The 26,841-nt window shown below is 40.7% G+C and overlaps 1 protein-coding gene and 1 long non-coding RNA gene across 3 annotated transcripts in view; both read left to right on the top strand.

Moving 5' to 3' along the window:
- The window catches only part of COL4A6 (collagen type IV alpha 6 chain), a 123,044-nt gene that overhangs the window by 1,721 nt on the left and 94,482 nt on the right, over positions 1-26,841 (top strand). The gene's annotated exons all lie outside the window — the stretch shown is intronic.
- On the top strand, positions 800-24,082 carry LOC110403271. The gene is made up of 3 exons (XR_002441596.1): positions 800-1,363; positions 3,051-3,126; positions 23,014-24,082. It is a non-coding gene; the product is annotated as an uncharacterized LOC110403271 (long non-coding RNA).

A 26,841-nucleotide genomic window follows, 5' to 3' on the forward strand; every position in this document is an offset into this window, starting at 1 on the left:
CTTCAGAGTTAGAAAGCAAACAAAGTCTTTGTTTTTGTGTGAGCAGTCTGAAAGCATGAAAGAATCAGAAATAGGCTCCTCAAATAATTTTAGCGCTTCATGCGTCTAAGCAGTTAATGCACTTAATGACTTAATATTAAAAAGCTGTCAGACGTGCTCAACAGGAAAGAAAGACTGTTTTTGTCATCGTTTCAGATATAGTAGGTAATTGACTTTCTGCTATTGCTAAATTAAAACAAAATCCAACACAACAAGAAACCAGTCAGACTCTTAACACCTTCTAGCATGAAGTCAGCCATAAAGAGAAAATGCGAAACTGAAATTGTTCTTGCAGCAAGCAGCACTTTTTCTCCAAAAAGTAAGAATCTCTGTAGGATTCCTGAGTAGTCCTCAGCTGTGTGATTTGAGTGTTGTGAAATACAACGTTAATAGAACGAGGTTAAAACTTTAGGTTAATAAAGATAGTAGCTTCCCCCAAGCTGTTCAGAAATGGTCAACAGCTGAAGCACTCCTTGTTGAAGGTGATGTGACTTATAACTGTTTACCTTTTCTTCCCTTCAGCTGATCTGATTTCAGTCATGAAACTTCGTAAATACTGCAGCAATTTGCTGAGCATTCATCTGGAACGTTATGACCAATAGGCAGTGGCCAGCATCTTCAATAAAGCTGTACAAAAGATGGCTTTGTCTCAGAAGTCTGTCACGTGTACATGTTTGTAAGAATAGGATTTAAGAGTATTGTAGTGGCAATGGTAAGTCACAGCTTGAAGCAGTGATGGAGCACCTGGTGGGAAGGCAGGGCCAACCCAGGGGAGCTCAGGTGCATGCAATGAACCTGAGTGACTGGAAGGGGTGGAGCCAGGATCCACCCCTTACCAGGCCTAATTTAAGGGTTGGCAGTGGAGGTGAGGGGATCTTACTAGAGATCTCTGTGTGCCTGAGGCTTTCTAAAGGTAAGTAGCTTTTCCCATTTGTTTCTGTGTCTATGGCTGCTGCATTTGGGCTTGTCCTCATTTGCTGTAGCCAGAGACTTTGCTACTCTGTTATTATTACTGTACTTTCTCATTATAGCATTAAATGTATCAAATTTAAGGTATGAAGGTGGAGAATGAGATGAAGGTGGTTGTGATGGTCAGAGATTGTCTTCTGTAGTGAAATCTGAGATTCTCATCCCTTTGCAAAGCTCTCAGAGAAGTTTTCTCATATCAATAGTTGTAGCAGCTATTCTGTGCATGTCTGAAGGCATACTTAGTGTAGAGGTGAGATAACTCCTTACCTATATCCTTACTTTTCAGCTAGTTGAGCTTGCTGGAACGCGTGCTGGTATCCTAAGGAACCACCTTGATCCTCTTCTTGACAGGGAGGTACTTCTGCATCTTTCAGATGAGTAGAGTTAGCTTTTATTTTATGAGTTTAGTCTTTATTTGCTTTTGTTGCTATTTCAAATCCTCTATTTTTATTTTTTTTTGTCTTTGATTAGCTAGAGGTAGCCACTTTGCTGTTGCTTAATGTCTTCTTCAGCAGTACATTGAGCCCATTTGGAAGTATCCAAGCAAGGTGAATAAAAGCTACTTGATACAACCAGTTCTGGGCAAATTGCTCAGTTTTGTGTAACTGAAGCTCAGCTGGTTTGCAGCAAGTTAGCCCAAGTGATCCTGTTTTTCCTCTCCTAACATACCCTAGGTTTTCTGCCTGATTGTTCATCTATGACACAAACACTTATTAATGTATTTTCATTTAATATGTACTGGACTTGCTTAATTGAATGAGGCTCATTATTTTCAGCAGCCTTATGCCAAAGATGAATTTTGTCCTAGAGATCTGAGTAATCAAAAAAATAGCTGTTTGACTGGGTATTTAAAAATGGAGTTGTAACCCTCGTCGCTCTGCTTTCTACTGTGACGTTTCTGGAAATATGATCTTATCCATTAAGATCTGTTTTAAAGTGTTTTTTTTCCTGTTTCTTTGCCATTTTGATCAGCATTTATAGATCTGCGAGCCTCCTGCTGCTTGACTTTTTACAACTATAATATCTTTACATAGCCTTGAGCTTTGTAAAGAAGGCAGCAATATCTGTAATATATTCGCTTGTGTTAGGAAGAGGTCTACAGAATTCAAGAAATTGTGAAATGTGATTTTTCTATCTTCTAAACATCAGGATTTGCTTATTAGTTAAGGCAGCTTCTTATTATTAGGAGTGTGTGGGTATAGAGGTTCTTGTTTGGCGGAGAATTTTGTATTGCATTGAGAATGGTTATTTCGTGAAGGTCAGCTTTTTAATAGCAATATATCTGCTAATCCCTGATTCTATAGAAAAATAGTGATAATTAGTTTTATATGAAGGGTATTAATATGCAAAGCAGATATCATACTGTTAATTGTCCAGCCTTTGCCAAGATATGTCAAATTTGATGGAAAATTCTCTCCAGGTGAGTAGAGGCTCGGCACCTTAACTCCTTCCTAATTCCTCCTCCTGAGGTAACTGCAGAAATGAGCTGATGCTTACAGATGTTAGGAGAATGCTACAGATCACCAAAAGTTGAGAGAGTAAAAGGGCGGTGGTTTTGCTGTCAGAGTTGCTGATGTTTTTGACTTGCTCTTTTCTTTCTTAAGTGGGTTTGTGTGCCTCTATGTGGATAGTGATTTTGAAGTAAATTATTGCCTAAACGGTAGGTGTAGGGAGTTTGGTAACACCTGTGTCTTGGCTTAAATGTTATAATAATGACAGAAATCAAAATTTCCTAAGAACTCTTTATTTTCTAAATAATTTTCAAGTTCTCAGAGAATCCAGTCTCAAATACTGGACTGCTTTCTTTCATCAGAACTAAAATTAAAGCTCTTACGTTGTTACCTGTGGAAGGAATCGCTCTAACAAAGGGATTGGAAGGAGGCAGAGATTCTTCTTAGAGGGCATTTGTGAAATGCAGTTGGACTCAGTCTTGTCTTATTATGACTGCAATGTTAAGTAATATTGGAGGAAGGCAAATTACTGAGACAGGAGATCAGTAACTAACATTAACTCTTTCTTTTTCTCAAAATATCCTCATGAAGGCCCTTACTCTCCTGAGAAGACTGTAAAACCCGACTGAACTTTCTCTTTCAATTTACTTGTCTAAGAAGAAAACAGGTAAGGTGGAACCACACATTTCCTGTTACCTGATTCTTGTGAGAAGGGACTTTGGAGATCTAGCCAAGAAAATTGAAAATACTTGCAGAAATCAAATTATCTGTTCCTGTGTTTTTTTTTTGCGCAGATTTCCTGCAGGTCAGTGAATTTTTTTTTTCCCCCATACAAGTTTCCTTTCAGTGATGGCCTGACTTACACAGAAGTTGTGTTACTGCAGTTTCTGGAAGCTGTTTACAACACAAGGTGTTGACCTCAATGTTATTGCTTGTATTCAAAGTCATCTTTTCAGAATAGCTTTCTCTTTCCTCAGGTCTGAGGAAACCAAAAAGGGCAGAACTTACATAGAATCAAAGAGTCCGTTCCATAGATCTGCTCCTCTGTCCTTTTTGCTACTTTTCAGTTTCTGCTGGACAGAAGAGACTGAACTGACCTTCTGACTCTGCTCTTCTTCCAAATGGGTACAAAGCTGTAGTAACCCTATGGTCTGTGCAAGCTTGCCACCTTCTTGTTGCTTCTAAAGGGTTTTAATTGGCTTTGATGGGTGAACTTCATTGGACCAGTAAACCAGCACCATCCAGTTTGATTGGCCTCTACTCATTTGGTTACCTTGAAACTGAGAGGATCAGCCCTGTGAAATAGGTTGGTCTGATTTGCTTCAGTCCTCTGAGGTGTCAGTAGCTGCTGTGGTCCACATTTGCTTGGTGATTCGCTCAACGATGTACTTCCTTCTCAGCAGGAACCTACTGTACTTTCCATCCCTAGCCCTTGCCTCAGTGTGCTCTTATGCTCTCCTCTGTGTCTTCATAGTCTTGGGAGGCTGCTGGTACGATTCCTGGCATTAATCTTGCAGTGCTTTTTCTGATGCCTCGCTTAGCAGCAGTGAGGGCATGTCAACGCCTGTTACCTAGGAATCTCTGTTGCATGAATCTATTTGAGGGTTGTGCCTTATGTTTACTACTTTTCCCATTACTAATAGAAACGAACAGTCTTATCCTTGACTCAAGCAGTTAGCAAGACCTTGCTCTGGCATATAATGCAGATAAAATCATCTGGGTAATTGTGAACTGCCAGGAAAGGTAATGCATTAGTCAAGGTTTCTGTAAGAAATGAGTTGTATTTCCCTTTCATATGGTTTTGCATATTTGTCATGTTCCCATTTCCATAGAAGCAGCAGAAGAGAGGAAAAATGCAGTTAAAAAAATGATGAAAGTGCAGTTAAAGAATGGACTTACAAATGTTCTTATGCTTATTAAAAGAACTCCAAATACTCATTACTGTAACAAAGTTAAATAGATTCATGTAATTACTCATTGTGTTAATTACTTTCCAAAAGAGGTACAGGGCAATTTAATAGTTGTAATTGTTCTCATCATAGTGATTGAAATATCGCCATGAAGGAGTGTATAGAAATCGCTTGCTCTGTAGAATACATACATTTTGAAAGCAGTTTGAAATCCTTGCAACCGCTACGGTGTGAACTCATCGCAACAATAGGAAGGTGAATCACTGCGCTTTACTTTGATGATTAAACCTGTTCACAAAGCAGGGTGTAACTGAGCTAGAAGAACATAGCCTGCAGGAGCAAAAACACTTGGCAAAAGCAAGCTTGTAAAATTAAGAATTCATAGAAGTCTTCAGACTTCTCCATAAAAGGAGCCTGCAGGCTTTCAGCATCAGCCCTCCATGAGAGGCTGTAAACTATCAACCAAGTGTGACTGAAGGGGTTGAAAAGTTGGAGCATTGTCTGCGAAATTAATACATCTTTGTAAATGTTTTCTATGTGAACTGCAGCGTAAGTGAAGTGTGGATTCATCTGGAAAGTGCAGTTGGCAAGTCCTGTGTTGCATTGCACAGTGTGTAGTGCTTTGCACAGTGTGCGGACTTTTCATTGTGAGGAAGGATTGAAGTGCGGTGAGTCTCCGTCTTGCAGTCATGACAGTGGTGGGCTGTGGTTGGCCATGGGTGCTGAAAGTGAGCTGCTTACTTTTGAAATGCATGCGCCTTTTATTTTGATTCATCAGATGTAATGCAAATTAATTGCTTTTTGTTCAATAAAAGGTTTTTTTAATCTAGTTCCATCTGAAACACAGTTTTAATGGCTCTCTGTTCTTGTGAGCTGTGTGATCGTTATTGATAAGGAGGAGTATTACATTTTTTAGCCTAATAAAGTAGTTTGGGCTCCAGCAGGAAATTGTCCATGAAATCTCCTCTGGTGAGTGGTACTAGGATTTTTGCTGTTATTTTGAGAGTTGTAGGCTTAATAAGAGAGAAAAGATGTGAATAGGGTGGTGAAGAGAAGAAACTCCCTAACCATACAGTCATAGTGGCGAAGTACTCTAGTTACCAAAGTAAATGCTGGATCCTTAGCTTGCTTTTGCCACAAGTAGATACCAGGAATATTCTTTAAACTCCGGAGAGGTTTTGAAGCAAATGTGTTGGTGACCATAAACAGAATACTTCAGCTGGTCTCTCCAAGGTAGTGATTATATGGTTTTCTTTGTGGTACTCTTAACAAGATTAATCATTGTGAATCTGTAATCTTGTTAGCGTTAAACTAAAATCTGACTAGATAATTAGAGTGAGCTCAGAACTGTGGTTTGACCTAATACCTCTTAGTGGTACAATTTCCATGTTAATGTGTTGGCCCTGAAGCATGTGGAATGTTGAGAACCCTCAGCAGGGTGTCTGGGAACTGAGGGCCTTCTGCGCCTCAAGAAATCTGCAGAAAATCACCTGAGCTTGTGGGAAGGCTCTTCAGAGATGAACTGGGCTGCAGAGCTGTAGGCTAGAATGAGTCCTAAAATGAAAGTGCTGGTAGCAGTTAAAAAATTTGTCTGTTTTATCCCTTTTCTAGGGTTCATATATCACAGACTTGCATTTTACTCTGTTTCCTTTGCATAAGTACAAAGTAAAATATCCTAGTCTTGACTTTTAAATATGTAAGTACCGGTTCTGTTACTGTATTGTCTTTCACTCATGTTTGAGTACTTTGCAGGTCTCCTTCAGCTGTGCCTTCCCACGTTGTTCTGTTCTGTGGCACTTTACGTGGTAGTACTGCTGCCTTCCACGTGTGAATATGGCTTTGTCCTAGCACGTGTGGCAAATCAGCAGTAGGGCTTGATTGTGACTCCTTGTTCTCTGCTCATCCACTGGATGAGAACAGATGTTCCCGTCAGGAAATGCAAATGGCACTTTGCATAATGATCCTGGTCTGTTAGGTAGCATAGCTTCTTTGAACTGTCAGACCATAATTGCAGTGCTTTCTGTACCCTAGGGCCCTCTGTGAGCAGAAGGTTTGTGCAGCCTGCCTTTGGAGAGCTGCAAGGGCTGCACTTCTAACCAGTGCTGCATGGAAATGTAAGAAGTTGATTGTGGTTGTTTAGAAACACTCTGTCCAACTCAATTTTCTTCTATGTGCTAACGTGATAGTGTGAACTTTCCAAGGTCTAGTTGGATTTTATCTTTCAGCTTCACACTTGCCAGCCAAGTTCTGCATGTGGTTCAGAGAGGAGTGGCACAGATTAGAAAGCAGTGTTATCTCAGCTGTAGTCTGTGACTGTGGTGGAACAAAATTAATGAAGGTTTTTATCAGGTTTTCAGTGTTACTATGACTCTTCAACTCTATTCAGGGATACTTTGTGAAACAGCAAGCTGCGTTGTTCACCAAGTATTTTGGATAGAAGTAAATGAATACTATGTTAAGCACACAAAAAGGTGATGTGATTTGTGAATGGTGTGTGTTTTTCCCTCAAACATATTTCTAATACTGAAAGCAGCAAGTGTTGAGCAAGCTTCAGGATATCTTATTTAAAAAAATAAAATTCAAAACTCAGTATTAAGAATTGAATAACTTCCATGCAAGTTGTTCTCAGCAGAAGTATTCTGTTGCTGGCTATAACTTTCCAATTCTTTTTACCCTTTTTGTTATCTTCTAGCTTGTGAAACAAAGGAAAAGGAAAGTGATTTATTAAATTATTTTAATTAAGCTACTGTCCAGATCTGGAATGACTGTTTTATGACAGAAGACTGTCAGCCCACTGATCTTGTTTGCATTGTATATCACTGAATTTACCAGGAATTAATCTTGCTGAGGTAGTTATAGATGTGTTCTTTGCTTAAGAATGACTGGACAAAATCATTCCAGCTCCTAGATGAGCACTAATAATTCCCATTAAAGGAATTCTAGTGGGAAAGTTACTTTCCTCCTCTTCATTCCGGTGCTGTGAGCTCACGCGCAGGAGGGCAGAGGGGCACTGTACCGGCTTTCAGCTCTGAATTCCTTTGGGGGAGGAATGTGCAGTGAGACGCAGGTACAGGCTAGCTCCACGACATGCTTGTTTGGAGGGGCCCTTCTGCCACCCAGCAGCTTATACATCTCTGTTCTGCAGCACTTCCTTTGCTGCATGGTTTTGTAAAGGAAGGGTGACAGCACAGTTGGTCTTCATGAAGAATGTTCTGAGTTTTCTTTTCAGATAATGGAAATGGTTTCTTTTTTTCCTTTCCCCTGTTACAGATGGGTAGTGAAAGGTGTATTAGAAGATCCTTAAAAGCTGGATGCGGATATAAGAAAGAGACAAAAACAACAACAAAAAAACAACCAACACCAAAATAGCAAGCAATTATCTGTTACATGGTGTAGTCTGCGCTCTTGTGCTTATAGCAAGAATTTGGCCTGCACCTTACCTAGCAGCTCACTGAGGGCCTTGTTGAGCTGATTGCACTCCATTTCTTCTGGAATTTTATTCATTGTCTGGCATGAGTGATCCTTATTTCCTCCTGTATCGAGTGTCAGCTACATCCTATACTCGATTATTTAGATATTACCTGGCACGGTATCAAAGGAACACTAAGTATCTAGAAAAAGCTGCAGAAGAGAAGTAAAATGCTGCAATTAAACAAGTTCATTATAGAGCTTCCATGGGAAAGTAATTCTAATTCTGTTTGAAACCAGATTCTTTCTGTAAGATGAAACTACTACAATGCGTTCAAATACTTGGCAGAGCTGTGAAATTTACTGTGCTGCTCTGTTTATATCCATCACAGCCTCTGTTCTTGGTAAGCTCGAAGCTGCTGCTTGCTGTCTGATGGTATGAGGGCACCTTAGCAGGGTATTGGCTCTGCCAGCTCTGTTATGGGTAGGGTGGGCAGTAGTGCAGGGGTTGATGCAGTGTAAGGAATCAGGAAAACTGGTCTCTATTTTCAGCATGGCTTGGTGAATGACTTCGTGGAACTTTCTTGTTCCGTATCATGTTGTACATGTGAAGTGATTGTGCGTACTCCTGGTGTTCTGCATGTCCACTTCTTGGGCTCATGCTGAAGGAGGGTAGAGAATGGGAAAGTACATTCAATCGTTCAGGTCATTGTAGTAGAGAGAACTGGTTGAAGAGGGCAGGTTTCCTTTTACTTCAGGGCAAGCAGCTGTTGGTAATATTGGAAGAAATTTAGTGGGATGGACTATATGTGTATATATCTTTGTACATATTTTTTGGTAGTTTCTAAAGATGACACAAGTACTTTGTGTTCTTCATTTTTCACAAATAATTGGGCAACTCTTCTAATATTTATGAATGGAGAATCATGACAACGATATATGAAACATATTTTGTAACAATTGATTCAAATGCAACGTTGAATTACAGTTTTACCCCATAAAGCTTGAACTTTCACCTAAATCTTGTACCTCCCTGTACATATGTTCCGCTGAGGTCAATAGTGATGATTGAAAATCAGGATTATATAAAATCCTGTACTGTATTAAACGTGGCATCAGTGTGAAGCAACAGGAGAAAGCTGGTATTGTGTTCTAATGGCATAATGTAAGTAAAACCAAAATATTATCTAAAGACAAGTGATGGCAGGTTTTTTTAAATGTTTATGAGAGAATTAGACCTAATAGCACTAAGGATTTAATGAGTCTTAATTGTACTAGCCTTAGAATGCTGTGCTTTTAACGATAGCACGCGTGGTTTTTTCTGAAGGGTTAAAAAAAAATCATGCCAGAATTTGCTGCTTTGATTTTAATTGCAGATACTTAAAAAATAATAATCTTACAGATGTTGGAACCACAAAATCATTTGAGTTGCAAAGGATGATGAAAGATCATCTAGTCCAAACCCCCTGCAATGAGCAGTGACGTGGACTGCTTGATCAGGGTACTCAGAGCCCCGTCCAGCCTGACCTTGAGTGTTTCTAGGGATGGGGCATCTACATCTCTGGGCAACCTGTAATAGCCTTATAAAAAGAACTTCCTTATGACCAGTTTAAATCTCCCCTCTTTCAGTTTGAAACCATTTCCCCTTGTCCTATCACAACATACCTAAAGACCATATGCTAAAGAGTCTGTCCCCTTCTTTCTTACAGCCCCCCTCTAGATACTGACAGGCCGCCCTCAGCTCTCCCGCAGCCTTCCCTTCTCCATGCTGCACAGCCCCAGCTCTCAGCCTGTCCTTGCAGGGAGCTGTTCCATCCCTCAGATCATTTTGTGCCCCTCCTCTGGATCTGCTCCAACAGCTCCATGCCTCTCCTGTGCTGAGCACGCCACATGTGGACACGGCACTCCAGGTGAGGTCTCGCAGCGCAGTGCAGAAGGGCAGGATCCCCTCCCTAGCCCTGCTGGCTGCACTTCTTTTGTTGCAGCCCAGGATATAATTGGCTTCCTGGGCTGCAAGGACTCACTATTGGCTCACGTCCAGCTGCCATCCACCAGTACCCCCAAGCCTGTTTCTGCAGGCTGTGCTCTATCCTTACATCCCCCAGATTGTATTGATAGTGGGGGCTGCTGTGGCCCAGGTGCAGACCTGGCACTTGGCCTTGTTGAACCTCATGAGGTTCTCTTGGGCCCACTGCTTGAGCCTTCTAGGAGTCATGGTAGAATGAGAACAACCATTCTTATTTAAAATCTCACCTTCTGCTCCTACATATTAGATAAAAATCGAGGGAAACAAAACCATCTGAAAAGTATCAGTTTTTCTTTCATAGCATTAAAGTCAGGTGCTTGATTTTAGGGGTCTGTTATGCAACATCTGGATGTTTGCCTTCAGCAGCACTTGGAGGTTGGGCGATGGTTTCCCTGTGACTGCGTTATATCAGATCTGTCAGCTGTGGGACTTCTTGGATCTTTGTGTGAAGCAGTTGGCACTGGTGCTGTTGGAGTTAGGATCTCTGGCAGGCTGGATGGAAGAGCAGAAAAAAAATAATCATATTTCTCTGGCCTACAGGGTCTGCTGTGTTATATCATATTTGATGCACAACGAACGTGGTTAAGTGTTGAGAACAAAGTTCAGCTTTTAAAAAGACATTGATTGATTATGTTCTCTAAGTATTTTTAAGTGTCTTTGGATGCGCTGGCGTCTGTGGGAGGAGAAGGGCTGTTAAATAGAGTGAGGAAGCTCAGCAGGGAGGACTGCAGGGCAGGTGCCTGAAATCCTGTGCAGTGTTGCTGTTATCAGACAGAAGACTGTGTCCATGCACCACATATGGGTGTATGTGTGTAAGAGAAAGGACAATGTTTGACAGCTCCTCAGCAACCCTGTTATGTTCCTTGTTGTGGTTTGGTGTGAACTTCTACACCTTGAACATAGCAAATGCAAGGTATTGTCTTCAGTATGAGACAAGGAGTGTTTCTGTAGCTGGTTTAAACTGAAATAAGTTAGATAATTTATACCTTAAGATAACTTATCTAACTAAATCAATCAGATAACTTTCTTGTCCACCCTTTATTTGCCTATTGTGCCACTTTGCCAGCCTGCATACTTAAAAAGTAAATAACTAAAATGCATTAGTGTTTTCAGTGATGCTTTCTGTAGTAATTGTTAGCAAAGGTCTTAAACCCTGAATTCATTTGGACAAAAAAATCTTTTTAGATCCTTCTTGGGTCAGTATGTTTAACTGAAATTTGATATTGGTTAACGTAGCCTTGTTTGCCGCGCATCCGTGCTGTATAAGCTGCCAGTGTTAGGGCAACTTTGGAAAATCTGGAATGAAATACTTTTGAATTCGCTGCTCATAGACAAGTGAATGCTCGCGTTGCCTTTTGTTTGGTTTTCTATGGAATTTAATATACAAACTTGGCTGGAAAATAACCTTTTGCCCTTACTAATGTATTCTGTACCACAGGAATCTGTGGGGTGTCAGGATGTACAATGTACCACCCCTGTTCTACAGTTTGAAGTTGTTATTTGCCTCCAGGAGGGATTCTAGGAAGTTGATGTTTGGATCAGTTCATAGGCTGAACTCTTAGCTCTGGATATATTTCTCCCACTGCAGCTTTAGGTCTTGTACCCATCCTACTCTGAGTGATTGATGTGGGAGTGTAGATAGCTGTGACTTTTTCTTGTGGTTAAGATAAGGAAATGTAACATTGATCAGAAATCTCAAGCATGTAATTTTATTGAGATTTTACATTTTAAAGAGACTCTTCAAATAGTAATTTTTGTCAACTGTGTTTAAAAGCTTGTGAGGTTTAAATACGACTATGCACATATATTAAAAAAATAGTTCTGAAATATGTCACCACGGGAAATTGTTAGCTTTCTCATTTTTATTACTCCTCTTCTAGTGCTGGCACCAGTGAGCTTAGGTTACTAGGTATGACCCTATTGTACCCTTACACGTGAAATCAGAACTGAAATACTTCAGAAGATCTGCAGTCTTCCAGGTGCATACAAAACCTTGCAGAATTTCTCTGCTGCTGTCCAAGACTCTGTATACACACAGCTCTCTTGGATACTCAGTCTGATCCCCTGCCTCTTAAAACACAGAGAATGCCTGAGCTAAATGTTTTACCTGAGTGTAGATGTGAAGGTTCAGGCCTGATTTTAATTTAAAATGCCATACTGCATTGGGGAGGTGCTGAGGAAAGTCCTGAGAACATCTGTTGCTTTGTAACAAACTGTTCTTTCTGCTCAGTCTTACACTGAAGCAGCAGCAGGGCCTGTGAGCTCAGAGCACAGCTGGGCTTTATGTGGCTGGGTGTAAATAGAGACCATAAATAAGGAACCTTTCTGCAACAGCATTTTATTCTTAAGCAGATCGTTGGTGTGATAGCGCAGATCATAAATCTTTTGAGTCAATGATCAGTTATCCAGAGGGATCATTCTCTGCTCTCCCTTGCAGCAGCAGAAGTACTAGTCTTCCGGAAAACATGAAATTACTTCATATAATCAGGAGAAATGTTCCTGTGTGCAGCCAGAAAAAAATACAGGAAACCTGCTCAAGCCAGAGAATACATCTCAGTGTACACTCTGGGGACAATACACATGTCTCTAACAAATAGAGAAACTAATTAGGGTCATAATCCTTGAGGAAGATTAAGATTAAAGTATCCAAAGCTATTATACTTGATGGAAGTAAAAATGTGTGTGGGTGTATGTTTATGTACAGCTATTGCTTAGTTTTGACTTATTGGAAATCTCAAATGTCAGTAAGAGCAGCTTGAAATAGTTCTTGGTGTAAGTTTGACATCGTATCCAGATTAACTATTCAAAACCTCATGAAATCTTTCAGTGTTTGGAAGAAGGTTGGTGGAGAGGATATTTATCCAATCTAGTTTTGAGGTAGCTTAGTCATTTAACTGATGCATGACTCTGGGAATGACTATTAACAACCAGAGCCTTTCTGTGGCCAACAAAGAACCTTAAGAAGGATAAGTTGGAGTACCAAGGCCAGGTGACTGACGGGGGCCATAAATGCTTACCTCTGACACCAAGATGCTAGAACAGTCTTGTAAGCTGGCATGTGGATGGGCAGTACATGAGAGATCCACAGAAAAGGGAGCAAGGCTGTAACATGGTACAGCTGTTTTCTTTTTTCCTTGCAGTAATGCATAGGGAGCTCTTAAGGATTTCATCCATGGAAATTATTTCCATGGGTCCTGTTGTGGAATGTGCAGCTTTTTTATGTTCCATCACTCTATGGAATGGGGGTTCTAGAGAGTTTTTCAGGCAGCAAAATCTAATATAGCAATTTCAGGTAATAAATACATGAATCAAGTGTCATGTCACTGTAGGGTGTGGCATACCAGATTTCTGCAGTGTTACTGTTCTGTTTCATAGCATACCAACAAATGTTGCACAGCATCTTTGGAGGGATAGAAGAACACATGGCTTTTCTTGAAACAGCAGGGAATTTTAAGGTCAAATCTAATTGTTTGTGTTGAAATATGACCAGGACACAGTGTCTAGTAACCCAAATAACTCTAGTTTCCTAATGGCCGCCAGGTGCCAGGAGCTGAGTTTTTTATCTAATCTGTAACAAAGGGTAAGTCATTGGAGCTCTAACAACTCAGGATAGAGGGGAGAGACATGCTTCCTGCATGTTCCCAGCCCTGCCTGTTCTGTCACTTTGTTTTCTGTGGAAGCTTCTTTTGACAACGTTGTGCTGTGGTGGGGATTTCTGGTGGGTTAGGTGCAAAAGGTTGCAGCTTTCCTGTGATATACGTGCTCTGTTGCATGTCAAGGCAAGGGTTATGGTGATTATTGTCATAACAAAGTAAATCTAAACACATTTATCTGAATTACTCTTAAAAATATTTGATTGCTCCCAGAGGAGTAACTTAATGGTCAGTCTTTAAACTGTGAGGGCTCGTGCTCAGTGATGAATTCAGAAGTAGTTTTTGAGCCAGAATTAATGAGAAATCATCTTGCTTTTAGTAATTCCAAGGAGAGATTTAGTGGGTGACATTTTGCTACTCTTCTTTCCATGAGTTGTCTTTTGCCTTTTTTCACCTTTAAGAAAGCAGTTGAATACTTGGCTGTGTGTAAGAATATTAGTGTTTCATGAAGCCTTCTTCTGAATGCTTAGTTGTGGAGTATTTGATCAGTCTGTGTATTTGTTGGCCTTGAAAGGAAAACATATAAACTGCAATGTTCTTCTCTGATCTGAGTGATTCTATTATCACACTGCGCTGCTGTATGACACCTGCACGCAGGAAGCTGATAAACACCAAGCTGCAGGCTTCAAGTCAAGAAGAGTATTTTAGTACTTTATTATTACTAATTATGTTAATTTCCCTCCCCTCTTAGGTTTGATAATGGTTCTGTTACATGCCAACAAGAGGATAGGACCGATACTGTTTAAGTTTGTGAACTGGAGAGCTTGAGATGTTTTCCTTTTAATAATCACTTTTCAGAAGGAGAATTGTAGTGCCATAGTGTATTGTTTTAGCTTTTGGTATTTCATTAGCACCTAAATATGTATGAAATAGAAAGCCAGACATATTTCAGGCATACCTTCATGGCATTTGGTTAAGAAGTGTTGTGCTGATTTAGCACCAAGCTGCCCTTGACTATAAGGAAATCAGATCTCTTCTTCTGATGAACTCTCCTTCTTGTATGCTGTGTGAACAGAAGCAAATGCAAGTCTTTTACTCCTGAAATTGTGGACGCTAGCAGTGTTCAAAAGGAGGATGAGCAGTCATTGTAAATTCCCTTAGTAAGCCCTTAAGCAGCTGGTCTGTTTTTTCAGCCATTGCAATTGCCTGTAAATATAGGAACTGACCACATCTTCCACTTAAATAAGTAGAAATATGTTGACCTCTCTTTTAAAGAAGTCCCACCTTAAATCCCTTATGCTGTATCATACATCTTTGTTAATCAGTCTTAGAGGGTCATACCAAAACCAGAGCTTGCTGTCTCTCTCTTCTTTAACGGCAAGCAGGACAAAATAAGCAGGAAAGGCTGTGGGTATTGTAGACAGTAATGAGCCTGTGAAGAGTCATCCTACCACCTGCTGAACCACAGGATATTGCATTCCAGCTCTTGTGCAATATAAATGCTGTGAATTGTCTGCATGAACTCAGTGGGACAGACCAGAAGTAGAAAGAGGAAACTATTCCTAATGTTTGTTTGAAAGTTTCCTGATCCTGCATTTTATGACTACTGTACATCTGACTTAAGAAATCAGAGTTCAGCAGTAGCAGCAAGGTTTCTAGCAATTGTGTTCTTAAGGGGAAAAAAAGGGGCATGGGGGAATCAAATTTCTTAGGGAAAATCATCTACTTATCCAGGAGAAGAATGATAAGAGGTGAGCTTGATTGTGCAGGTCTGGCGTGCAGGAGAAAAGTCTGTTCTGGGGAATGCACTGAAAATCATCTAGCACTTGTGTGGAGAGGAAAATAAGGTTAACTTCTCTGTTGCTCATCCACTGAGAGGCTGAATTTACAGTGGGTGTATGGAGAGGTGTGATGTAAATGGTGAAGTCCTCTCATTTGTTTTTACTACAAGTGCCACTACTGGACTTCAGCAAGAACTTTTTTAATCCTTAAAGCCTTGCAAATGAGTTTGATATACCTCAGTATTTGTGGAAGAGCTATGAGCAGACTGAGTCTTTTTTTCCTCCCTCCCTTCAGCTAAATTCCAGCCCACTCCGCTGAAAGCCTTTTTTCTACTGAGTGACCTTTGCCCTTCCTCAAAACAAGTGTTGGACAGGGCCAAGGCCAGGAATCCAGTCAGTTTCCCCATCCTCCCTCAAACAGCTCATGGAAAAGATGATCTTAGATATGGAACTTGTACCATAATGGTTTCAAGGGCTTGAACTGGCTCTTTTTTAATAAGGGAGCTTGAACTCAAAAGGTTTGGGAAATTTGAGGATGGGAAGAATTTAAGACTGCGTTCCTCCTTGGCTGTCAATTCATAACCAGCAGAGGTCTTTAGTTAGTGGTAACTGAAATCTGTTTGTCTTGTGGAAATGTTGGTAATGGTGAGATGCTGACAATGAAATTGCATACTCTATAAAGAAGCTTGAGCCAAAAACTAGGTGTTTCAAAGGTGAAAAATACTCTGATCACTGAGGTAACCAATCCCCAGTAGTGCTGGAAGCTTCTGAAATGAGAGATACTTCCAACATATTTTGTTACTACTGAATGCTCAGAAATCTTCAGGGTTAAATTTACATGATAGGAGTATTCAAACAGATCTTTTTTTGTTGTTCCAAGCCAGTGCATACATCTATTGCATAGTGTAGGTGATGGGTTTTGCTCAGAAATGTAGCTTAGCATGGGTATATGAAAAGTTGAACGTTTTCTGTATTCTGGCTCTTTTCTTTCTGTGTATTCTTCTAACAGTTCTTACCAAGCACAAAATTGGAGATGGATAGCCAGCTCACAGCTTAGATATTGTAAACTACCTCTGTCTATTTTGGGGCTTTGCTGACCTACGCTAATGCCAGACTCATATGTTTGCTATGTTACTTAGATCTGCAAGAGATAAATTTGCTGGTACTAAATTTAAAGGGGCTGGATATAGCTCTGGGAAGTTGCTCAGGTGAAAAAAGACATCAGTCTTTCTATTAATGAAAGATTGATTGGTCTTGAATAAGTTTAAGTGACCCATTACATTACAGAACTGTTTGTAATGAGCATAACTGTGGTCCTGTATAGAGAAAGATAGAGACTTTTCCATTACATGAGGGACAGCATCAGTACTGTATGTTAACTTAGCCAAGATATTCAAGGATGCACTGTTTTTATGTATTCCATTCTAAGCATGCTTTTGTTAGAATCGTAGCAAGTCCGAAGAAATGTGGCAGAAGTAGCAAGAATGAAACAAATATGTTCTTGGTTGTTCTAAGTCTCTGCTTGCATCACTTGTGACTTCATCCAAGTATTTCTTTCTCAGAGCTGTTGTAAGCAGCTAGGTGTGTGCGTTTTCTCTCTCCTCCTTCCTTGTCTCTTGCGTTTTTGAAAACTATAGCAAGAATGATCTGATTATTGGGGAGAAAATATGATATTCATAAGAGTGTGAGGAAATCGCCAGCCAGTAAGATTCTACAGCTGTCCTAGTGAAATCAGAATTAAATGCATATGTGGTGAGTAGCTCTAAATGAATACTATTATTATTGACAAGTCATATGTTACCTAGGCTAGCAGAAATTTTCGTTGAGAATTTGAGTATTCCTAGAAGAGATACAAGTTTCAATGCAAAGGCACTATTAAAAAAGATGTAAAACCAGCATGTTAAATCTGCTGGTATGCAGTCATTCAGTCCGTGGTCAAGGATACCATAAGGGTCAAAAAGCCCAAACATCTGCTTGTATTCTTACATTTCTAGCTTAAATTGCTTGACTTCTTGATGTGTTCAAACTAGGAAGAATTCACAGAACATCTCGTTCCTGTATTCCAGCCATTGAGCTAGATGGGGAGAGTTTGTGATTTAAGGGGGCCTGAAGTGTCTGTTTAAAGTGTCAGAGATGGTACAACTATCCTTGAACTGTCTCCTTCAAACAGCTCGAGCATGCTGTTCAAATTCCTCACTGGAGAAACAAAAAGCAATTCTAACAGATATCCATGCCTGACGGAATTCTGTTTACTGTCCTTTACAGAGACTTCATAGATTTGTTTAAGGAAAGAAAGGGTACATGTAAAAATGAAGGCAGAATTGTCCTAATCAAAATGTGGGTGGTTGGGAAATGAATAACCTTATTCTGTGAATGAATGTAAATTGCTGTAGCATAGTCTCCTTAGATAATATCCTCCCAGATGTTTTCTCATCTCATCAGATGTTTGCATCTGATCAGTTCCTGTTTTCTGAAGACTCATTTGTTTCTCATTGTTGACATAAGAGGAATCTTTGAAGATGGTCTACTGCAAGATAAATAGCCTTGAGTTGTAATAAAAGTGCAAAGCTGGAGTCCAAAGAGTCAGAGTTCTGTTTGTAGAAGAGATGTGCAACTGTGAGTCATTTTCTAACTGCTCTCTGTAGCTGTTAATGGGAATAGTGATATAAGTGATGAAGAACCATTGGCTTTGACAAATTACATAATTTTTCTTAACATACTTCAAGCTCCGAATATCAGCAGATGCATGTATGGAAAGATGCTTTGCCAGGACAAGTAACATTCAGCTTGTGCTGACACTGACTTACCAGTTGTCCTTAAGTCTGACACTCCATCTGTATGCTGATTTTTATGGTGGTGTTCTCTGAATTCAGAGGTACTATTTCTGCTGGCATTCTGAAATCAACCAGTAGGAAAGGCATTTGCAGGGGAGAGGAAGGAATTTCGCTAGATAAATTACTTATCTGAGGTATTTTCTGTAGTAGAATGCAGCAAGGAGAGAAGAGTTTTCAGTGCAGTCCAGGAATCTGGGTAGTGCTAAAGATTATCTTGTACAACATAAAGCAGCACAGCAAAATCAAAGAGAGTGGGATGTTCTTCTGGTGGTGCTCCAGCAATGTGTTAGGAAGATTATTTACACTTTCGGTCAGGAGACTTTTACAAAGTGTGATTAAGATAACATTTATGCAAGATGGATTTAAGTATCGTGTCTTAGAGATTCCTTTACAATTATGTTCAGGGTAAGTTATTGTTTGTCTTAAACAAGTGCAAGTTCCCAAGAAGTCTGGGGAGGATTCCCTACTCAACTAGTTTTCCCTAACAGTGGTGGTAATTTGAAATGGTTGAAGTGATGTGAAATCAGAATTAGGACCCATGTTTCTTTTACTCTGTCTACTTTTAAGGTAGTCACCTTTGTTAGCTTTTGCTATTCCATTGTTTCTCTGTTTAGTGAAGCTAATTATTCACTAGCCTTCAAATGACAAGGAACTAAAATCTCTGGACTAGCTGATAGGGACAGACTTCTGAGACTTATCTGTCACTTGTAGTGGGTACCTTCATCCCAGCTGCAGAGGGATTGCATGAAGTCCTCTTAAACAAAGATTTTATTACAGTTTTCAGAACAGAGGTTTCCATCCTCTATGGTTTTCAGCTTCTTTGATTGTGATGATTTCACTTGTGTTTTTATGTATATAAATAATACAACTTAAATAACAAAACAATTCATTTTAAAATGTTAGTTGAACCATATTTCAGTGCATCTTACTGTGATTTATCAGTTTGTGTATGAGGATGTTAACTCAGGCAGTGTTGAGCACTTCACTAAAGTCATATTAAACAACATCTACTTCTCCCCTCATCCATCAAGCACGTCATCTAATTGTAAAAGTCTGTCAGGAAGATTAAGCGTTATTTCCCCTTCAGAAATGTGTGCAAACTGCTGCTGATCACGTTCTTGTTCTTCATATGTGTGAAAATGGTTTCCAGAAGGATTTGTTCCACTGGCTTGCCAGGGATTGAGGTGAGGCTGATTGACATGTTCCCCATATCCTTTCTTGCCTGTGTTGAAGATGAAAGCAAGACGTGATTTCTTTCAGACATCAAGAACCCATCCTAATCACCATCCAGAGATGATCAGGAGCGGCCTTGTGCTGACATCACCCAGCTCCCTCCCTGCTCATGGATGCATTTGTCACGTCCCATAAACTTACAGATGTTCATCTTGTTTAAATGTTTCCTATCCTGATCCTCGTCCACCATGGGTGGGTCTTACAGACTGCAACTAGCATCTAAAACATAGTGGGTCCATGAGCAGGTTAAGGGTTAGTAGGGGTCTAAAATGTTGGCTGTAGAAATGTAGTTGCGAAATGAGCAAACATTACTATTCTTTTGTGTTCCTTTAAAAAAGGACCTAATGTGACCTTTAAAACATCTGCTCATAAAGACAGGGTGTTAAGTAGAACTATAGGCCAGAGCACTTTGTTCTTAAAATGACATTTTTGGAACTTTTGTTAAAAGGACAGGCTGTTCCTTCCTTTGAGAGAGGCCTCTTCAAAACTGTACTGACATGTTAAATTCCTCTCCCATCCTGCTGCTTTACTCCTGCCATATGCTCAGTCAGAAGGATTATTTGCTTATAGGTTCGACAATAACAAGAAAGCTACTCAAATGATGAAAGTTTACTAGTATGTACAGAAGTGTTTAGTCTTGTCTTAACATCCAACAGCTGAGGCAAGGAAGTTTATCAATCTCAGTGTAATTATTTACTGTTTTATGATGGTGATTTTGATGGTCTAGTAGCTAATAGTTTCCAGGAAAATGACTCTTCCACCATATGCAGCCTTTATATTAAAATTTTGTGTGGGAAGAGCAGCATATGTAGTCTAGTGGTTCTAGTCTTGGAGAAGCATCAGTAGTTCCTTCATGCTACAGTTTAGTCTTGTGAGACCACTAGATTGGAGTAGATAGATGCAGCGCCTGCTGCCCTGAATAGCATGTTGGTGAGCTCATGGTAGTACACTGCAAGGTTAGTGCAGCAACCTAGGTGTGTCTGTCCAGCATTGCACCCACCTACTGTTCCCTTCTCTAAATAGCTGTTGGTAGGGTTTGAAATGAAAGGTAATTTTTTTCTTAGTACAGGAAGAAAGTAATTCTGATTCAGGTTAAATATACCTGATCTTGAGAGCGGAGTCACTGCAGACCTTTCCAGAGCTAGAGCAGGAGGTGAATGGGAGCAGCAATGTGACAGGTACAAGAACAAGTGAGTGGAGCAGAAAATGATTTTTGTTTGGTGGTCACTAGTGAGAGAGTAAAAGGAAGCAAGGAGCTGAAGGTATGAACCCTTATAATGAAATATGTTTGTAGAGAGATCTTCTAGTATTTTATGCTCTGCTAAGATGCATCCTATGCTCAGTCACTGAATAAAATGGCATTTGGCCATGCCTGAGGAGGACATTTGGATAACAAGCCCGATCTTGCCTCTGTTGGAGTCAACCAGAAGTTTCCATTGACTTCAGTGAATGCAGGATTCACAAGTATTTGCAAGTCTTCAGTGAGGTCAGACTCTTTGCCCCTCCTATCGATACACCCAGCAAGAAAAGGACTAATCCTATGAAGAGCTGAGCCTATCAAAGTGGAGGAGCTGCTATATATAATTGAATACTTCAATTCAAACCTCGTGTCCTCTATCATCTGTGAAGTGCAGTCTTATGTTGCACTTAATCCAACCTAAGCTGGGGCTTCCCTCTGTCCTGCTCATGGCTTGCTGCCTGCCCTGTGCTGGATCGGGCAGTTGCAAGGTGAGCTGGATCATTTTTGTGCTTGGACAGAAGTCTGGTCCCTGCTGGCAGTCTGACCTGCTGTTGCCACTATCTTCTCACGTGACAAATGAGAGAAGGATCTATGAGAGTGGAAATGAGACTTTGAGCTGTGGCCTTCAGACCTGTGCAATTCACATGGAAGTGATGATGATCTTATGAATAAAGGTTATCAAACCCTCAGTCTGGCCTATTCAGGTGCTCCTCACAAAACTTACACTTGGGTCGACTGAGCAGAGTGAAGGGAGCAAGTATCCTAGAGCTGTGGCAGTGAAGCTGCTCCTAATATTGCAGCAGCTGTGTTTTGTCCCTTGCATTTGGGAGCTAACCTAGCACCAGTTTCTAGTTGCATCAGGCTGAGACAAGCCTGGATGAACGTGATTTCTCCAGTTTACTAGCTCTTCAAACGTTGTTTTAAGTGAACTACCTATTTGGTTACCTATTTGTATCCTTTCAAAATCTTTTCATTGACTTTGTTGCTTAGGTTTCAGATAGAGGAAGGAAGAATTGCAGAGTGCAAGTGTAGTTGGTGTAGCTTGGGTGGGAAAGGTGGAAAAAATAGTTCAGTGTATCTTCACATTTTTTTTCTCCCTCTCTTCATGATACCAACTTTCCAGTCACTTCATGTTAGGACAAAGGCATAATGATTTCAACTGAGGCTATGTTAGTAATTTTCCTGAAGCGAATGAGTAAGATGCAGAAGCTTTAACCTCAGAGTACTGTACAAACAAAGAGGGCCCCTCAAACAAACGTGCTTTTCTGCCTGGTGCTGCTGAAACCAGATAGCACTGTGTGTCTTATCTCGTAGGTGATACGGGGCAGCGATACTCAGTAGGCTGCTGCCAGCAGGATGCTCTCAGGAACTGAAGAACTGTACACTTCTTTCCCACTGCTGCTTGGTATGCGACCTTTGGAGCATAGTTCAGTGCCTGTGTTGCCTTGTAGGCGTCCTCAGTGACAGGACCCGAGCCTCACTGTGGCTGCTGGGAGAGACGTTGGCTAGGGGGTAGGGCATCCGTTGCCTTAAGAAGTGTGGCTGCTGTGAAGGTTCTTACTTGTGTCCTCTGTAAATCACACTTCAGGTGTGACTGCTCAAGGTCACTTGATTGTGTATCCTGGTAAGAAAAAAAAAAGCTTTACAAGTTATGATAGCTGTTTGTGATAGCTCAGAACTTGAACATTTTGGGGAGATCTTTCAAAAGGTATAAGTCTGTAAGTAGTTGTTGCACTCCCAGCACACCTATGTGCCAGTGACTGTCAAGCTGAAGGGCTGCTGTCTTCTGCCACTCTGAGAAGTGGTAACCAACTTACAGTTGTGTGCGGGTGCTGAAGGATATGTAATAACATAAATCTGTGAAGGGCTTTTGAGTTCTTTGTGGGGACCTTTTAAGCAATGAAAGAATTCAGAAGTAAATTGTGACAATGTATTTTAATTTTTTATTCGGCTTGTTATCCTGAAAGCTTTTCACTCCTTCAGCATGCTGTGAGATCAGATGAACCTTCCTTTCAAAGAAAATGATCTTTTTTACATATTCCAGGTTGCTAATATTAGCTTGAATAAAGCTGAATACTTGTGATTTTTGCCAAGAATCTCCCTGCCTTGAGTACACTTACTGCCTCCTCGTGCATCTGTAGCTGATATTAAAAAAAGGCAAGAAAGGAGCCTAGGGAGCCTAACTAAGATAGGTTCAGAACGCACCTGGTCTCTTCAAAATGTGGGTGAGGCAGCTGTGGTCTGTAATTACTATCTGCAGGGTAATGGCCAGCTCCATCTCTAAGCACATGCCTGCTTTAATCTTGCAGTTCTGGGATTCACACCTGCTGAGAGCTAATGAGTAAAATCATCTCCTGAAAAGCAAATATATTTAATCTGAAGTTACTAAAATAAATGCGACAAGGAGAATCATTCTTACTGGACAGTGCAAAGTATAAATTCTTTCTACTCTTAAGTTTTAAGTTCCAGGACGCAAGAAATTTTAATATGAGTGTATCTCTTATCAAGATCCTCTGTTTTGCTCCCTAGCTTAATCCTTTCAAAATGCTGTGCAGTGGGAATGAGAGCCCATCACCTGGATTAGAGGAGAAAAGTCACACCACCTGCAGGATGGCATAACACAAATGACCCATCTCTTTGCATGACAGATTGTGCTCTGAGTGACAGCTGTCAGCAGGGCACCTGTGAATCTGAGGAACAGCCAGAGGGACCTTCATGGAGGTGAAGCAGGAGGAGGTGAAGGAGCAGTGCTACCATGTTGTAAAGGAATTGACTCCATGGGCCTTACTGCTGTGGATGCTTCCTGTGATCCACAGCCAGTGAGTTACATCATGAAGCTACAGCGGGGGCTGGAAAGACAGCCATGGGGCCATCTTCCAGAATTCATTCCAGAAACTGCCAGCCCCAAGGCTGCCCGTTCCAGGTAGCAAGACTGAGGACCTGTCCTCTCAGGCTGGCTCTGGTGCTGCTTCCTCCTTTGCTGACCCTCTGCTGTGTAGTGAGGTTGTTGAAATAAGAGTTAACAGGTAGCCATGAAGGATTTGGTGTGGAGCGTGGTGTTGTGCTTGACTAGGTCTCCCAAGGGTAATGAAGAGAACAGAGAAAATCTCCTTGAAGAGCAGTACTGTAAACATAAAATCAAAACCAAGAAGCAGACTGCCACGGCCAGCCATAATCTTGAAATACTGTCCTAAACTGGAAGGCATGTAAATATTTTGAAGCCTGTTCTAATGGCTGGGGCAGAACTAGCTTTGGGAAATGCAGTGAATCTCAGCAAATTTCCCATCGGTTCAGAAGGACAGGGTTTCTTTCGTCATCCTAAATTTCCTGATTTTTTTTTTCCACGTTTCTCCAGATTTTCTCCTTTAGGATAGCACATTGTCCTGGAGGCCATCCCTTTATCCTGGTTGCTCTAGGATCAGAATTCTTCTCTGTCTGTCATAGATGTGTATACCCTGAATCAAGTGATGGTGGCTTTCATTGTGCTGTATGCTGCTGCATTTCTGGGCAGGATTGAGGAGAAGGAGGAAATCCAGTGGTGGCTTGGTAATAGGTTCCAAAAATCAAATCAACTTGTGCAAGGCAAATTTATGGTGTGCCTTTTCTCTTTTTTTTCCCCTCTCCAAAAAAAAAAAAAGACTTGCTGGCAAATAATCTGAAAGAATCCAACATTTCAGTAAAACAAAGTCCCTCCCCTCTGTGTGGTGCTCTGAAAGAGGCCATTGTTTGTGGGTTTCAAGGTGGGCTCATTGACTTTCATGTTGCCATGGAACCAGCATGTTTTTCTTCCTGAGTGATACTTGCTTGTAATCTCAGAAGCTCCTTCAGCAAATTAGCACAGGTGATCGGTGAGTGGCCTTTTTTGGAGTAAAGGCTGGTGTAGGACCTACGTGGTTAACCAGATGAAGAAATGTAAGGAGTGAAAATAAAGTCCTGGGCAAAGCATCAGTTAAAAGAGGGAGGGCAGATAAACAGGAATGCTGCTAACTCCCACTTTCTATTCTCTGTGACACAGAAAGGCTGATGTTGGATTAACGTGCTGGTAGGCTTAAAAATGAATAAAGCTCTTTTAGAACTTAGTTTTAAAATCCACAGCAGCACTGTGGAGCTAATTAGATGGGAAGGGGAGAGGTACTTTTGGTGGTAATTCTTACACAGTTGGGAATAAGATGATGCTAATGTGTTTAATAAAGCCTCTACATGAATGTGTGTTTTGCTAGTATGTACTAGCACAGTGTCTAATACAACTGTGTTTAAAAACTTAAATTGAACATTTTTTTGCCAGAAAATGTTGACTCAGTGAGCTCTAGGAATTTGAGGCGATCAATTTTTGTTGACCTGTTGTACAGGAGATTTTAAATATTTTTATAAAATCAAAACATTTTGCCTCTAGTTCTGTCATTAGAACTTTTGTGTTTAGATATTCAAATCAAGATTGGATGATTTCCTAAAGGATGCTTTCTAGCTCAAACAGGAATTCAAGTGGGACATGGTACAAGGTGATTGCAGAAGTCCAGGCTTTGTAGCGCTCAGGAGTGTGGGTTGGATCCTGAGCTGGGAGGCTCACCAAGGCTGAGGTCAGGGCTCCGGCATGGAAATGCGAACATAGGAGATGCTTTCCTTGACTCTGCTTTTTCATTCCTCTGTGTAGCCATGCAATCCTAGCCACAGCTTGGCACTGAGTAAAACACGGTGAGTTTTCAGCAGTGTTGCACTAGACATTTTGGTATTGGTTCTGATAGCCCTTGAACTGCTGAGTGCGCTCCCTCCCATTGTATGCGTGCAGATGGCTCAGCGCTTTGTGGGATGAGACCTGGGTGAGCCTGGTGTCATTTGGCATTTCTCTGTATGTGGTATCAGTCGGAAATATCTGAGCCTGTTATTCTAAGGACATCTGTTGTTTCATGCTACAAACTGATATTTTTCAGCTGAAGTTGGTAAAAGTTTTCGATTAAGGAAAAATGGAGAAGTCTTTTCTCAAAATAATAAAACCTCAGGTAGTCATTGTTCAAATGAGGTTTGGTCCCTCCATGGCTGCGGTCACCTGTTTTTTTTATGATCTCAATTTCTAGGTTAAATTCTGTAATCTGTTCTGGTTTTGAATCCAGTAGATCCACGGTAAATGAACAGAGGACAACGAGGCAAGTTGTACAGAAATGCATAGCAGAAATTGGTAACCAACCCAGCAGTGTGTTCGTTCTTCTGTTAGTCTTTTTGCTTCTAGGAGTTACGATTTATGATGCTTGTAGCTAGAAGTTTTTAAGTGTTTCTTTAGTTGGCAATGTCCTTGAAAAACATTGTTTGGAATAGTGTGGGTGTTCTTTTCTCAGAAGAGACATCTGTGCTTAGCTAGCATGTTGCACAACCAGGCACTGAATTTGTTGCTCGTAGCACTGATCTTTATTCTTTCTACAGTTTTTCATGAATTGCTGGGTTTGATCTGAGTGATAATGTCCAAGGCTGGCTATTAAATTACCAAGAATATTCTGGCAGCCTGCTTTCTGCTTTGCATTTGGTCCCTGTCTTGGTGGGTGCTCCAGTTTTCCCTAGTACAGATCTTCTGCTATCACGCTATGCCTGTTAGCTGAGAAGGAATAAATGCAATCAATTTAAGGACACTTTGGAAGGTTGAGGTTTTTGGTGTTACCGATTCTATAAGATAAGTTTAAATTCTAAGCTTTGAATGCAAAAAGTCTTCCCCTCCAAGGCCTCTGTGTCTGAGTACTTCTGACTCTCAGCACAACGATACTATCAGTCCTGAGGGACAGCTTGAGGGAGACAAGCTATGGAAGCAGGTCATTCAATGTTAATTTCAGTGAAATTGTTTTTATCCCCACCATATTGTTTTTTGCAGCTTACGTGACTTCTGTCTGTTATCAGCTCTAGTGGGCTCAGTGAAAGATGGAGCAAGGTGTGAAGTCTTCAGCAGACTAAATGTGCTCTTATAGGTTACATTTGTCATTTTACAGCTTCTGTAAATAGTTACTTGCTTGGATTTCAAGGATCAAATGATTATTTAGCCTTGCCTGTTGCTTTATCTTAGTTGGTTATGCTTTGTTTCAGTTGCTTTTCCTTCCTTAGCAGCAGCTTTTCATCCACCCATCTGAGATGCTGAATTATTCCAGGCAGCATGTCTTTGGTTCGGCTGTAATGTATCTGGTATACTTGGGGATTAGAGGGTTAAGGGTTTTAACAAGTCACCATCTCAAACAGTTGCCTGTGAGGGCACACACCTATTGATACAGATCTCTGCCTTTGGCAAAAAGGAGTTCTGGAGATTATATCAACTAGATATTTCAGTTCTAAATTGCATCAGACTCCCCAGTCTAATTTTCTAGTTTTAGTCTTCCCGATGAC

This window comes from Numida meleagris, chromosome 8 (assembly GCF_002078875.1).
Source record: "Numida meleagris isolate 19003 breed g44 Domestic line chromosome 8, NumMel1.0, whole genome shotgun sequence".
Taxonomy (NCBI): Eukaryota; Metazoa; Chordata; class Aves; order Galliformes; family Numididae; genus Numida; species Numida meleagris.